This window comes from Anomalospiza imberbis, chromosome 11 (assembly GCF_031753505.1).
Source record: "Anomalospiza imberbis isolate Cuckoo-Finch-1a 21T00152 chromosome 11, ASM3175350v1, whole genome shotgun sequence".
Lineage (NCBI taxonomy): Eukaryota > Metazoa > Chordata > Aves > Passeriformes > Viduidae > Anomalospiza > Anomalospiza imberbis.
Window position 1 is genome coordinate 5,246,947 of NC_089691.1, and position 13,628 is coordinate 5,260,574.

Here is a 13,628-nt window from a genome sequence, read left to right on the forward strand (position 1 = left end):
CTGGAGCATGGAGCAGTGACACCACAGAGCTGGTGGCACACCTGGAGGGGCTGCAGCCTGTGGGTGCTCAGCAGAGCCCAGGAAACAACTGAGGAGGAAGGAGCAGGGGCAGAGCGAGGAACAAGGAGCAGCAGGAATGGATCCCAACCGCAGCAAAGGAAGGGCAAGGGTGTTCTGTGCAGAAGTTGAGCCTGGCAAAGGGGATGAAAGGTGTCTTCCTTAAGTGTTTCAATGTTTGTTATCTGCTTCCCAATCAGTAATCAAACATTTAAAGGCAAGTTGGATTCCCTGAGTTCAGACCATTCTGCCCAGAGCAGTAACTGGTGAGCAATCTCTCTGTCTTTATTTTGAACCATGAGATTTCTGACTGCAGTTCCTCCTGTTTTCTCCCCCATCCCACTGTGGGGAAGGTGTGACAAGAAGCTGTGTGAGTGCTTTGCTCTTAGCTGGGACCACCCCATCGCACCAGGGCAGATTGTCAAGGACTCTGTGGTCACATCCTCTGCCCTAATCCATAGCAGCACCATCTCCATCATTAGCAGAGAGGAATTTTAATGACATATCCCAGCCTGGAAGGCACCAAGGACATGAATAAGGCCCAGCTGTGATTTGCTTTGCTTACAGAAATAACTGTTCAGCTAGCACAAACCCCATTCTCAAACTGCAGTGGACAATTCTGTACTGGTTTGGAACTCTTTTCCCAAATGCACGTGCCACTCGTGTTCCCTTCCAGCAGGATTCAGGTCTTGTTTATCTTAACCCATAGCAATGAATCTTACTTGGAGGATTTAAAGTTTTTCCTTTCACATCTTCAGCTCAAAGCGTTCAGAGAATCACAGAGCAGTCAGGGTTGGAAGGGACCTCTGGAGATGATCTAGTCCAACCCTCCTGCCAAGGCAGGGTCACCTAGAGCAGTTTTCAAGCAAGGCCACCAGCTTTTGCAAACTGTCAAATCTCCCCATTTGGTTGCCTTATTTACCTTTGAATAGCAATAAAAAACAGAGCCAAGTCCTTTGCTCAAGGGGATCACACCATCAGTAATATTGCTGCAGTTAGCATTCTCCAATTTTAAATTTTCATTAAAGAATTCATATTACTCATGAGCCTATGCAATATTCTAATCATGCTGTATTACCTTTTTTCCATTAAGGAGTCAGTAAATTCAGAGCACAAGATCTTCTCATTCTCCCGACAGCCAGCAGGGACAGAAATACATCTCCTGCAGATCTGTCTTGTAGGTTTTTATCTACAGACCAACACCATAAGTATAAATCATTTCTGAGCAAGTCCAGGAAGCTCTTTTTGTAGTATCTTGCTGGAAATCAGAATCTAACCTTTTCCCTGAAAATTCATCAAGGATGGATGACATAAAGCATATGTCATCAAGACTACATTTTACCTGCATTTAACCTTGTCCAATTTAACTGTGGCCAGCTTAGCAGAGTGTCCAGCCATGAACACATGGGCCACAGTTCAGCTTTTTTGCTGATAAATGGGAATTGAAAACTCTTATGTAAAGTAGGCAGCCAACCTTGGAACTTGAATGCAAAATGGTTGCATACATCTTCATGTCTGACTTTGCAAGTCTTAACCTTCCTCATATTTAGCACCAACTTTTCTGAAGAGAAAACAACCAAAAGCAAACCACTTTGCTGTGTCAGCACAGCCTCAGTTGGAGAGTTAAGATTCAATTCACAGAAAGACAATGGATGGGTGATAACAGGGAAAAAAATTGGTTTAATTTTTTGTTTGTTTGTCTTAATTTTAAAAAAGCATCCTTGAAAATTGCTCAGAGAAAGAATCAGCCTCCAGAAATAATAATCTTGTTTTATTTATAGTCAGGGTCGTGGGAAATCTGTCCTGAAACATAAAAAAAATACAGTTTCCCAGATTAGTTTTGGTATGGGAATTCAAAGAATGAACAGCTATGGGAAAGTTTAAATTCTCATCAAATACACCTGAGTGTCCCTGTTCAAAATGGTTTGTACTTTCTATCACTCATTAAGCAGAGAGCACAAAGGCAATTGTAATTGCTGGAACACCCAGGACGAATTGTTGTGGTAACCCAGAGCTTACTAAAAGCACAAGCATCTCTAGTGTTTACAGACTAGAGTCTGTGATCATGGGTAATCACTGCATGATTAGGATATTATTTGAATGATTATATTTGACAAGGAAAAAAATCTATAAAATTACTTTATTAGACTAATAGAAGCAATCACTAAATTTTTGTTAAATACCCCATATATAGAAGTCTGCTGTACATACTAGTGAATTAATGGTATCTAGCAGCACTTCTTATCCCTAAAAAATAAAACACTGATGGCAAGAGGATGCCTTCTTTCTGTACTTATTGCTCTCTTTGGTGCTTGCATAACAAAATCCATCCTCTGTCACTTGTGCTTCACAGTTTAAAATGCTGTTTGCTCTGAGCACTGCACCAACAAAGTACAACATGACAAAGCCCCTCAGAACCGAGCCTGAGCCCAGGGCAGCCGCCGGCCTTGAGGAAATGACCCTGTCTCAGCTCAGGTTGTGTTCCCACGTGCCCAGCCACTCACCCTGCTGCCCTGCCCGTGTCAGAGAGGCAGCTCTGTCCCCCAGTACCATAACTGCAGGGAGAAGTTCTGTGTTCTCAACAAGTTCCAGCTGCACAGCCACGGCTTGTGACCCCAGACAGACTCCACAGAAATGCCACCAGACTTGAGCCATCTACATCTCAGAACTTGGGATTACCCTCCAAGAAATAGCACCTTACTGAAGAATGGTGCTCGTTCTTAAATTTCCCCATGATAAATGTATGCTTTTGGGGCCTATCCTTTCAGGAAATCCATCAGGATCTGAATCTCAGCAGTAAATCCACAGAGTGCCATATTCCCCAAGGCATCCAAGCCACAGGCTCACCACTCCTGGAGGCAGCTTTGTGCCAGCCCTTGCACAGTCTGGCAGGCTGTGACCAGAGCTCCAAACATAAAACATTCATTTAAAACAGCAGAGGTGACATCAGCACTGCTCTGCTGGCCCCTCATGTCCTCCACCACGAGCAAGGGGAGTAAGGAAACCTTTGCATTTCTGTCAAGCAGAATCATTCTGCTCTCTGCAGCACTGTCAGAACCCAGAATGTCCCTTGGACACTCTTGGATGTTCCGGGCCCAGGTCAGAAGCATCTGAGACCCTGGAATGCAGCCACAGACCCCTGTGGCTTTGAACCAGATCCATGGAACAATTTACCAACCTTGCAGGAAGAACAAGAAATCACAAAAGTTTAGATATTGTAGAAGTAGTCACAAAGTGAAAGGAAGAGTTTTTGAGTGCTGTACAGGGGGGTTTTAGACCTTGTACAGAGGGGTCTGAGTTTAGTACATGGGGGTCAGAAGTTCTAAGATGGAGGGACTTGGGTGGGCCCTGTCCTCCTTCTTTCTCCTTCCTAACCTCCATGTTCTTGGTGATGTTGGCACTCACAGATTGATTTAGAGTAGAAAGTCACCATTCAATATAGGTGATGGGCATTGGGGAAAAACCGTAAACATTTAACACGTAATGTATGATACAAAAGAGGGCACCAGCCCCCTGGGTGTCAGAGTGTGCCCTTGCCTGACTGCTGAACGGACCACAGCAGCTCAGGGAGAAATCTTTTAGATAACACACAATAAACTACCTTGAGACTGGATGACTGAAGACTACTGAGTCTTTCTTTGGAGACACGGGTTGGAGGAGAGACTTTTCCACCTTTCCGGGCCACCCCAGCCAGGGGTGAGTTCCTATACAGCACCTTCAATCACCCACTCTGTTCCTGCTGCAGGAGCGGAACACCCCTGGGTGACAATGCCAAGCAGTGTCACACAGCTCTGTCACAGGCACCCACCTGCCCTGAGTGCCTCAGGAAGGCATCCCCCTGGAGCTGACTGCCATAAGAGTGGATTTTTTCTCTCCAGAAATGCTGCAATTATCCTTGTCAACGCTGCAGGCAGGTGAAGTGTGGGTGCCAGGTGCCTGCCAGCTGGAATGCAGCCTGGAATGCAGCACCCATGGTCCCAGCTGCTCTGTACCTCGTCCATCACACTCTCAGAGACTCAGGTTTGGCCCCCCAAAAGTCAATAACTCTTCTAGTAAAGTACATTCATTAACCAGTGTGAGAATCTGCAGCAGCACTCAGGGACACGTGGGCCCAGATTCTCACAGACACACACAAATACCTGCCTGCATGTCTTATTTCCTTCATTATTAGGGTTTCTGTCTACCCTTCCTCTCCCATTTCTGTTCCCATTTCCTTACCTTTTATAATAAAATATTAAATACAAAATATTTCCTTACCTTTTATAATAAAGCATACCTTTTATAATAAGATAATAATGCTTCGATTTGACTGAGTGCATATCACTACTCTGTTCATATATGTGCTATTTACCTGTAGATTCTCACATACAGATATATTATAGGCATATTCAATTCACCAATGCTCTCTAGGAACTGCTGTCATGATGATAAAATTTCCATCTGTATTTGCCACCAACGAAAATCACTATTATTTTATTGTGCCTGCAGTTACCCAGATTCAGGGAGCACTGGGGTTTTTCACTGAATTGGTTGTTTGGGGTTTTGGGTTCTTTTTTCTGTTTGTTTGTTTGATTGGTTGGGTTTGTTTGTTTGTTTTTCTGGTTTGTGGGTTTTGGGGTTTTTTGGGGTTTTTTTTTTAGTTGTTTGGTTGTGGTTTTTTGTTTGATTTAGGGGTTTTTTGGGGGGTGGTTGTTATTTGGGGTTGGGGGGTTGACTTTGTTTTAATTTTTTGCTTGTTTCATTTTTAATGATGGATTTCCTAAAAAGAAAAGCACAGAAGAAAAGAAAAAGAAAACCACAAAAAAAATGAAAAGTTATTTAAAGCAAACAGATAAACTCCATTTCCCTGAACAAAACCAAAACCCCACCAGGGGAAAATTCCTCTGTGGACAGAGCAGGGCCTGTTCCATGCAGTTCTCTGCTCCTTTCTGCCCATCACCAGATTTCCCAATGTACTTTCTGCTTCCCTCCCTGCACACAGAGCCTCACCAAAGCCCAATATCCAGCTTTGACATCAGCATCCTTCTCAGACAAGGAGGGTGTGCAATTTATAAAGGCAGCCCAGACTCCAGAGCATATTTCAAAGCCAACGTCACGCTCTTGAAGAGAACTGCATTTATTTCCCTGCCATTTCAGGGGCTGTAGGAAGCATTGCTTCACTTTGTAAAAGCACACACTCATCCCCAAACCTCATCTCTTTAAGATACTTTATATCAAACCCAAAACCATACCAAACTCAATATAGAAGTATTCAGAAACTATTTCATTACTCAAGCTAAAAGTTTCACAGTTGGGTTTTTTAGACAACTATAATAAAATAAAATTACCCACAAATGTAGTAATTTCAGGATGTATATTAGAAGGAAATAAGAGCACTGCATCTCAACAGAGATAAGAATGAACAGTGGAGGTGGTACCATATATGTTCACTGGCACTCTGGCCAGGACCAGCCCCTTCCAGACTTTGTCTGTAATGCTCTCCAGGTGAACAGGGAGAACCCAAACCCACCTGACAAAAGCTCTGATCACTTCACTTGAGGAGAAGTGTCCACATTTATCAATTAAACATTTCCTAAGCACACAGAGCTGAAGGGCTCACACACTTTGTTACTTAAATATTCAAGCTGACAGATACCAGAGATCGTCCCAGCTCCTGATACTTTCTCAGTCTCACAGGAGACTGACACCAAACTGAACATTCATTTTAATCAGTTGTTCCTATTTACAGCATAAGAAATTCAAACTGCTCCTCCTTAACAATATCTATCTGGTCTTATCAACAAGGGAGCCAGAGTAGCAAATGTTGTGATGTGAGTACTAATTAATTTCCTCTTTGTCACTCCCACCATGCAGTGAGCTGAGTTCCTGATTTCTATCACCACTTTGCCCATACACCTTCACCATTTCTGTCCTTCACACTGCTGGAATGCTACACAAGGCAGAGGATTTCTCTGGTTCTTGCAGTTGGTTCAGGACAGTTCACTGAGCAAAACCTCTTATCACCTCCTGCTCTCTGCTGCTCACACCACAGGGGACTGCACATAGCCTGTGGATTTTCTGTCATCAGCAAAGTCAAGCCTCCTCCTGATGACACACAGAAAGATTCCTCAGCTTCTGGAATGGGCTGGAAATTACCTACAGAAGTACCTCTGTTACAAAACAAGGCGAGCAGAAACACAACGGAGATGAATGCAAAGCCCCTCAGCCTAGCCAAGCGTTTAGGCACAGAAGCAGGAGAAACAGACCCATTTCTTCTTGAATTAAATAAATGGGAAGGATATCCAGTCGTGCACTGCAGCAAAGCAACAGCCCCCTGTTAGCTTACACTGGTAGGCTGAATTTTGGACATTAAACCTAGGCCTTTAAAGCGTAACATTCTGTGAAAGGTGGATCATGTAGGAGCTCCAGATTTAGATTTCCTCAGGAGATCATCTGGGACAGCACTCGTCTCACATTAACACAGCTGTGTCCAGTCTGACCTTCCTTTCTAAAGAGTTATTCTATGTATGTACAGAAAGCCTTTAGAAGAACACACTTCTTTTTGCTTAAAGTATTCTAAAAATATTACTTCCTAATGAGGATCTCATTTGCATGACAAATTCTCTGTGCAGTGTCAGAAACATCTTGAAATTAAGATGTCATGCTTACAGGAATTATTCTGCACAGATGAGTTCTCACCAAACTTTGATTCTGACAAGTTAATTTCATTTTCCTCATCATGTGCTTTGACAGCAAGATAAGGGAATCAAAGCCTTTCCCCAGTGAGAATCCTCTGCTCCTACATTAATTGGAACCAAGGAATATCATCCACTTGAATTCCTCCCTACTTTTCTGGCCAAATATTTAAAATCAATCATTTACTAAGCTATCACTACATAATGTCGCCCATGCTTTGCACTGCAATTCTTGCAGGAGGAAATTCAGCCGTTAAAGAGAAACATTAATAAAACAACTAAAGGTTTTTCCTAGTTCTATGCAATAGATTTAAATTAAAAGAGAGCATAAAACCATCAAAGCTTTAAAATCGGGGATAAATAAGATGAACCTGTCATTTTAAAACAAAATAAAAAAAAAAAAAAGTTTTTCTGCAGAACACAAAGAAACCCATGTCCATGCACTGAGAGACAGACTTAGGTACAAATCCTCTGCCTCGAGAGAAAGCAAACTCAGGAGCTGCTTCCTGCTCCGAGCCATCCAGAAACATCCAGCAGGAAAACCTCTGCCCAGCCTCAGGAAGCAGAAAGCAGCATGGCTCCAGCCACAGGCTGCAAAGCTTTCACTTGCTTTAAAAGTGCTCTCATCACACACTGTGCTTTCCTGGCAGCGTTCCTCGGCATGGGAGAAGGAACCCTGCAGGTATCCCAGCATCGCTGGGCCCCTGGCAGGAGTGGCTGCAGGGAGCTTTCAGTCACGCTTCCCTGGAAAAAGCTGCCACTGGATCCTCACCCAGTGTGACAAAAGCTTGATGGAGCAAATAAAAGACATTTCTTCCTCAACCTGGAGTCTGAGAATACATGAGAGCTCTGCACCAGAAAGATCAGGCCCTGAACACTTCTTTTCTCTCCTCAGCCTGGAAACTTTGGGAATTAATGGTGAAGTCATGAAGGAAACCTTAAATAGACTCTGTTTTCCACCATCACCAAGCTCACTTTCTCAGATTTTATCTGCTTCAGTTTCCCACTCAAATCTTATATTAGATTTTTTTCCTCTTTTTTCTCCACCTCCAAGCTTTTCCATTTTCTTACATAATACTGACTAAATATTTTATAGCCAAAGAGGATTTCTACCTGTTATGTAACTCACATTTTTGGAGGCAGCTTCCCATGTCATTTTTACTGATAGAGCCTTCAGTGAAACCAGGAGCTGTACTGATGTAAGCAGAGTGTGCCTAAACTTAAACAAACAGCTCTGTTTATGCCACATCAAAAATGCTAAATGGGGTGAAATTTCATTCCATCGATATGCATAGGGGGTTGACAATATTGAGGAAAATATTGACATATGTATATAAACATCAACAAAACCATTAATTGTCACATAATGAGGCAGCAATTAAAGCGTGCTGAGCAGATGCATCTCAGCTAAACTGGAGGGAACAGTCACATTCTAACTCTGAACCAGGCCAGGATCCAGGTCTGGGTTTTGGATGTCCAGTCACAGATCCTTCCCAGAGCCAAAGAAAACTTTGAACAGTCCCCTCTAAAACGTGCTCTGAGCAGAGCTCTCAAAAACCTTGGATAAACTTTCCAGATCTTGGACAACAGTATCTGTCCAACAGCTAAAAATTCTTTCTTTAGCTCTGGCTACAATTTAAAAAAAAAAAAAAAAAAAGGTATTTCCACTTTTTCTGACCACCCATATTGCTGGACACAGCAGGAAGGTGCCTCAATTATCAAAAAATGTCTGTGTTCGTCAATACACAACCAGCTCACCTGCAGTGGATGGCAAAAATTCTGCGTAGCAGAATGTTACACATTCTCAGTTACACATTTCACATTCATGAGCCTGATGTTTCCACCAGTGGGTACAGAAACAGAGCAGGATGAGAGCAAATACATTCTCTTCTCCCTCAACCATATGAACAGACTCACTGTTTTATCCCAATAGGATGCTTAATTTCAGAACTAGAGTTTTATGACAAATAATCGTTATTTCAGATTTTAAAATTTTAAAATTAGTTGTGGTTGGTTTTCATCCATTTTAGTTAGGAATTAATAATGTAGTGATGTACCCTGATTGATAATATTTGGGGGAAAAATACATTTTGAAGATTGGCTTTAAATTTGATAGCAAAAATAATATTACAAAGAACACAGGTGTTACACTGCCATCAATTCCTCTCAGGATGTGTCCTGAGTGGAATTTTTTAAGAAATGCAAAGACGACTCCATATAAAGCTATTAAGTTGTAATTGGATTTAATATGATCAGCTTCTTTCACTTGTAATTTTATGCTAGAAAACAGATTATAGAAAAGAAACGCTTTCTGTTTAGTCAGTCACTTGAATCACTTCAAGGAGACCATGTAACAATCAGAAAGGCCCCATTTCTTCCTTCCATATGGCATTAAATCAATGGCAACGCTGGACAGCACAAATCTGGGGTTTCAACACAACATTAGGACAGAATTCTGGGGCTTGCTGTCTAAAAAAAGAGGAGGAAGCTCTTTGCTCAGCACTAAGAGCTTTATTAGACGCCAGGAAAAGCGGGTGTCTGGGAACTTGGGAGGTTACCGACACAAAACACCATTAGGATGGTACCAGAAAGATTTATAAACGGGGCAGGAGGGATTTAGAACCATCTCCTTTGATTCCCTTCCTTGGAAAGCTTCCCTTCCTCCGGGCACCCAAACCTGGAGGGTCACAGCTCTGCCACCTGAGCTCGGGGTTCGCTTGTGCTGCGGGGGGACCCCGATCCGCAGAGGGTCAGAGACCAAAGCCAGCGGGAAACGGAGCAGGGGAAAAGGGAGAGGGAAAACGGGAGTGGGAAACGGAGAGAGAGAAGGGAGTGGGAAACGCAAAGCAGGCGGCTGTGCACGGTGACAAAGCCGGCACTCGAACGGCCCCGCAGCACCGGGAGGACGGAGAGGCGCCCGCCACGCCGCGGCACCCGGAGGAGCGGCGGGAGGGGCAGCGGCCAGAGGGCCGGACCGGGACCGGGGCCGGGACCGGGGCTCAGGACTGGGACCGGGGGTCAGGGCCGGGACTGGGAGTCAGGACCGGGGCCGGGGCTCAGGACTGGGACCGGGGGTCAGGGCCGGGACCGGGACCGGGGCTCAGGACTGGGACCGGGAGTCAGGACTGGGACTGGGAGTCAGGACTGGGACCGGGACTGGGAGTCAGGACTGGGACCGGGACCGGGACAGGGGCTCAGGACCGGGGCCGGGACCGGGGCTCAGGACTGGGACCGGGGCTCAGGGCCGGGACCGGGGGTCAGGACCTGGACCGGGGCTCAGGACAAGGACCGGGACCGGGGCTCAGGGCCGGGACCGGGGCTCAGGGCCGGCACCGCGCAGCCCCGGGGGCTCCTCTGCCCGCCCGGCGCCCCCCGGCGGCCGCGGCCGGAGCAGCCCCGCGCGGTCCCGGCCCCGCGCGGAGCCGCCGGGCTCCCGGAGCATCCCCGGGAGGCAGCGGGAAAGGAGCGCCCCCCTCTAAGCACGGGCAGCTGCTGGGCTCCCCCCGCGCTGCCCCGAAGCCCGCCGCACTCCAGGAGCAGCAGAGCTGGGATTTGCTCCGCTGTCGGTAACTCAAACGCTGTCGCCTCCAACACAGTGAGGAATAAGGCCACAGCTGCTGCAGCCCTCAGAGGAGCCGCATCCAATAAACGCTGCGAGCCCCAGCAGCATTTAAAACTAAAAAAAAAAAAAAAAAAAAAAATACATCTCCACAGCGAACAGTACGGGAGACTGAGGCTGCTAACGGAGCCTGGACATCTTATCTCCATTTATCCCGAGCAGATCGCATTATCAGCTGCTGAACAAATTCTCTGCAATAGAAGGAGGTTTAACATCCAGTCTTTTGTCCTGGATCTTAAAACCCCCTTTTTAACAATAATAGCTCAAAAGACACATTCCTTCTATCTTAAATAGATGTCAACTCAATAGCTGAAGTTTGAATACAGTCTTCAATAAAGGTAATTCAGAACTGAAGATAAGGCAAAGGATGAGGGAAGTGTTCAGCGCCTCCCCTGTGAGTGCTCTATCACAACACAAGGACTTGCTTGAGAAAAATGCCATTAAATGGAGAAAAGGGAGTGAGACATTTATTAGCACTCACACATACAGATATACATAAGGAGGCTACTTGGCTGAAGAAATAGAGTTTAACAGCTCAGAAAACCTGGCCATCAAGATCAGGGACAAAACCTGTTTCTAACCTGTTTCTTTAACCCGAGGTCAAAGGAATGACAAACATGAACCAACAACCAAAAATGTGATCTCCCAGTGCACATGTACTCATTGGCCATTGACCAGTGATGGTGAGCACAACAACACCAAGACTGGAGCATCATTAAGAGGGATTTGGAGCCTCTGGACAAGACATTCAGTTTCTTGAAGCCTCAAAAAAAAAAAAAAAAATAGAAAGCAGCCCCAAGTTTCTCTATTAGTTTCCCACTAAAGAAAGAGGATGTCTTTGGTCTCTCAGCAAACACCAGCATGGAAACAAACCAGACAGTGTTGATGGACTGAGCCAAAGTAAGCACTGGGTGGGGTGGCACCAGTCTCTCACTCAGGATGGGCTTTTTCTTGTAAAGGGAGATTTTTTTCAAATAACTTGGAGCATCTCTAAATAACTGTTTGTAATCAAATGAGTGTTGAGACTGCCTGTGCTGCAGCACAAATTAGAGCTGCACGGTTCAGCACAGACCTGATAATCTCAGCTGGCTCCAGGTGCCACAGTCTTTGCATCTTACGTCAGCACAAGCAGAGCAAGCTTATGTTTGTCCAGACACACATCCAGGGATTTTTGGGTGCTGGCTGGGGCAGAACAGGCTAAAGCCATGGAGTGGAGCCAGCCCAGCACTCCAGCCAGCAGTGCCAGCTCCAAGGGTGACAGCTGGACACAGTCTCTGCCTAAGAAGGTCAATGTCCAGGGGATCTGTCAGTCTCAAACACAAAAACAAGTTTGGTGGCATAGCTCTGTGCATGTGAGTGTAAAAACCTTCTTTGGTGAATGCCATGATAGCAGCTGGTTCTGCTCCCTCACACGCTGGGCATTACTACCACGGGTAACTCTTCTGTACTGACAACTGCAAAGAAATCAACCTCCCACCTCAGCAAAGATGGGCTTGATCACTTATAAACAGTCACTGGTGCTGAAGGGTTGGAGATCAAGACAAATTTTACCTCTTCAAACACCTTTTGGTTTATGTGCACAGAGAGCCATGGTTGATAAAAGTACTGATGTGCAAATATAACAATAAAATCCCATTAACTCTTCACAGAAAGAGCTAAATATCATTTATATCCTAGGGAGTGTTTGCTCGCTTGTCCACCCCCTCCTGCTCACCTTGTACCTTTTGTAGGCATCATAACAACTCTGGAAAAGCATCAAATTCAGTGCTTTGATATGTGGCAGCACAAGCTTTAGAATTTCTTCCTTAGGAAGAACACTTGGGGGGGAAGTCTCAAATTACACAGAGTTGGCAAAGTTGTTACTGTACCACTACTGAGCTAAATGCAACAAAAATTCTGACAAGTCATGTGTATAAGGCTGGCACCAAAGAACTGGAAGCTCATACAAATGATACTTTGGTCCTTTTTAACTGCCACTTCTCTGGATTTTACTCTAAGAGAAGAAAAACTGCACTATAACTAAAAATTTTTGGTCCAGAATAGAAATTTAAAAAAGATAGATTATAGCTAAAAGTCAAGAAGAAGCATTTAAAGATCTTTCAAAGCTACAGAAATGAGATTTTTAATCTTCTTTCTTGCTCTAACCTGCTTCTATGAGAAAAAATATTCTAAGCATGAAGTGTTTCACAGACTATACTCCTGAGAGTTAAATATTGCTCTGGTTTTTTGTTGGTTTTTGGGGTTTTTTTAAGGCCAACTGTATGCTCTATTTAGTTTTGCCTTCCCACTCACACACAACACTTTAAAATTTACAAGTTCCAGTGATACCAACTGCTTTCATAAAATTTAATCTTTCTCCCGACAGATCTTGCTGCTCTTGAACCTCCAGCCATTGCAGTTACCACAAATCCACTGCTCTCAGGTTTCTCACACGCCTTGGAGTCCAGCACAGTGCACAGAAAAGGTCATTTTGAGTGTTTCAGGAGCAAAACAAAGCCAGGAGGTGATGTAAGCCTGGCAGGGGAAGCTTTGCCCACGCACGTGTCTGCTCGCTGCTCCACGGAGCAGATTCCAGGACTCTCTGAGACATCTCAGAAGCAGCAGCTCCTGCAGCCAGAAATCCCAGTGTGCCCCAGAAAACACTCAGATGTTTGGGCAGAAAAGTGACCTTGCTCTTGACAAAGTTTTAAGGGTATTGTACGGGAAGCTGAGGTGTTAAAGTAAGATATTTGTGAAGATCACTTCTCGGTATAAAAGCAGCTCAAGCCCAGCCTTTTCCAATCCAATATTCCCCACAGCCAGACCAGCCTTCCTGGAGGTCTGTAGGGCAGCACAGACACCCTGAAGTCCCACATGTGGGGAAAAGGGACAGAAGAGGAGGAGAATGAAGCCAAAGCAGAAAAAAAGCTTTGCTTTGTATTTCTGTGTTCCAAGGAAGACTCCTGAAGTATTCATTCTGCTCTCCAGAAATTACACCAACAGGCAGCTTGGAGTTACCCTTGTGAAATGTGGGCTAACTTTAGGACAAAGGACATGCTATAAAGTCAAATGAAATTATGCCCATTTACACCAAAAGTGAAATAAAATGTGCTATTTTACGGTGGTCAAGCAAATATTTGGTTAAACTGATTTACAATGATGTACTAAAAGACAGCATAAAATAACAAGCCATCACTTTTGTCACCTACAGTACCCATTTAAATTATTTCACATAAGTAAAAGTGCCAGAAAATACCTGCAGCAGTCCTAGCTTCAAGGGGTTTGAGACATCCATAACC

The 13,628-nt window shown here is 44.6% G+C and overlaps 1 protein-coding gene across 6 annotated transcripts in view; it reads right to left on the minus strand.

The window, feature by feature from the left end:
- Positions 1-13,628, minus strand: part of ATP2B2 (ATPase plasma membrane Ca2+ transporting 2) — a 394,438-nt gene that overhangs the window by 355,038 nt on the left and 25,772 nt on the right. The gene's annotated exons all lie outside the window — the stretch shown is intronic.